Below are 2,500 nucleotides of genomic sequence, written 5' to 3' on the forward strand. Positions count from 1 at the left end.
CAATGCTCTTATGTAATCACTCAAATATTATAACAGAATCAATAAAGTAATACGAGATAATGACAATGATGATGATGATGATGATGAATTTATCCAAGAGCAATTAAAAATGATTATACTTACAATTAAGTAAAGAAAATATAATAACATGAAGATTACTTGCTGTAATGGATTTCAGATTATTATTAAAAGGGAATGGATTTCAGAACCAAATAAAAAAGGTGAATATTATTATTCTTTAACCCCTCAAATTCCTGGCATAAGTATTCCATGTATTAGTTTTCCTCTTTTTTTTTTTAATAATTAAATAAATACAGATGCAAGGGAGATTTCAAGTAAATGTTCAAACTTGACTATATAACAATATTAGTTTTTTGTTTTTATAATTAAAAAAGGAATTTTGACGTAGGAAAAATCTATTTTTGGGCTCGAGCCATGTCGTCCTGATGGAAGTTCCTATAGGGTAGCTTCCTACTGTATAATATTTCTGCGAGTGATATTACAAGAGAATTACCGTCAGGTATCACGGGGTTCTAACCCCCGGAACGACTATCCTAAGATCTCGTGTATAATCCAAATAAAATATAGATTGACAGCCGTTTTTTTTTTTCAACCATGCATAATCTAACACTCGTACCTTTCCTGTTTTGTTTTTTTTTCAAATTCCAGAACGCTAGAAAATTCAATGGTGATCACTGGAACCAGTTGGCGCTTGCTTGCCAGTGCTTACCAATCAAATGCTAGTTCAAGTCAATTCTTTTTAGTGAAGCAGATTTGCACCGACTCGTAGGGGTACCTTTTCAGCTCAGAAAACTTTCCTGATAGCTGATTGGTTGGACAAGATAATTCTAACCAATCAGATAGCAGGAAACTTTTCCGAGTTAAAAGGGCACCGCTGCGAGTCAGTGCAAATGCGCCTAATATTTACCCTGAACATTCAGTGTAGACAAACTATTCCTTCTTAAGATACGCTGGATACAGTCCAATTTGTTGCTAACTACTTGTTTGCTGTTATTATAAACTCTCCTTCAGGATTCTACGTTTTAAACTTCAGACATGTAGGTGATAAGGAGTTTGTTAGGTACTATCACGTTCTATTATTGTTGCTATTTAATTTTGCTTTTTGTTGCTAGTCCGTTTGATTAGCTGTGTTTGGAATTACTGTTGGAAACATTGGACTTAAGATTATCTCTGTGTGAGTGTGTGTGGGGGGGAGCCACTTGCGTGTTTGTGGAGCCACCAACAATTAGATTCGCTCCACAAACAATTAGATTCTGAAGCTGGGAATGACTTGGAATGTTTAAGAGTTTAATCTTAGAATAACATAATATATAAATGGAAAAGTGACTTATCTGCTTCTCACATATATATTGCATGTATAGATGAAATGAATGACAAGACAAAATACAAGCTTTTAATAACCCATTTTTTTTAAAGGGAATTCTTGAAAATACAACTTGAATAGAGATAGGGTGATAATAATCAAAGTTAGACCTTCAAAATACTAAGCGTGATTTTTTTTTTATTGTAAATTTACTTTTGAGATTCGGTTTGTTTCTTCAACGATTGCGCAATAAAATAGCTTCTTAAGTAAGCATGGATTAGGAATGAGGTAATTAGGGGTACCACAGGAGTTAGAAAACTATCAGATATGATCAAAGAAAGTAGACTGAGGTGGTATGGTCATGTCATGAGAAGAGATGAACACTATATTGGGAGGAGAGTGATGGAAATGGAGGTACAGGGAACGAGGAGGAGAGGGAGACCAAAGCGAAAATGGATGGACTGTATCAAGGATGACCTTCGATCAAAGGAATTAACCGGTGATGAAGTGTGGGACAGAGAGAACGCTGGCCAGAAACATCGACCCCACATAAAGGTGGGAAAAGATGCAGACAAAGAAGAAGAAGAAGAAATTTACTTTTGAGATTCGGTTTATTTCTTCAACGATTGCACAAAAAAAAAAAAAATAACTTATTAAGAAAGCATGGATCGGGAGATGGTTTCCAATTTGAAAAATGTACACAAAGGCAATGTTCCAGCCTCTGGTTCCAGCCTCTGGTTCCAGCACTGAAGGCAAGGGACTAACCTCATCCTCTTAGACACCTTAGGGGGCTATGACTCAGTCTAAAAGGCCTCAGCTGGAGGTAAGCTCCGGGCAATTTAAAGAATCCTCGGGGAATTATAGAAAGGAATTTTCCATATATATATATATATATATATATATATATATATATATATATATATATATATATATATATATATATATATATATATATATATATATATATTCTGCACATTTAAACGTGTTTTTCATATTTCAAATAAGCGATATATATTAATACATCAAAGTCTGGATTCTCTTAACGACCTCGGGATCAGAGGCCCAGGCGAAATCACTCAAAGAGTATAGCATCTGACCGGTCCGGTTACGAACTCTGTTCCAGGATACTTGTAAGGCATTAACCATATACGTGGTTAAGTGGTATGGGTTCGAAAC

This window comes from Palaemon carinicauda, chromosome 13, assembly GCF_036898095.1.
Source record: "Palaemon carinicauda isolate YSFRI2023 chromosome 13, ASM3689809v2, whole genome shotgun sequence".
Classification (NCBI taxonomy): domain Eukaryota; kingdom Metazoa; phylum Arthropoda; class Malacostraca; order Decapoda; family Palaemonidae; genus Palaemon; species Palaemon carinicauda.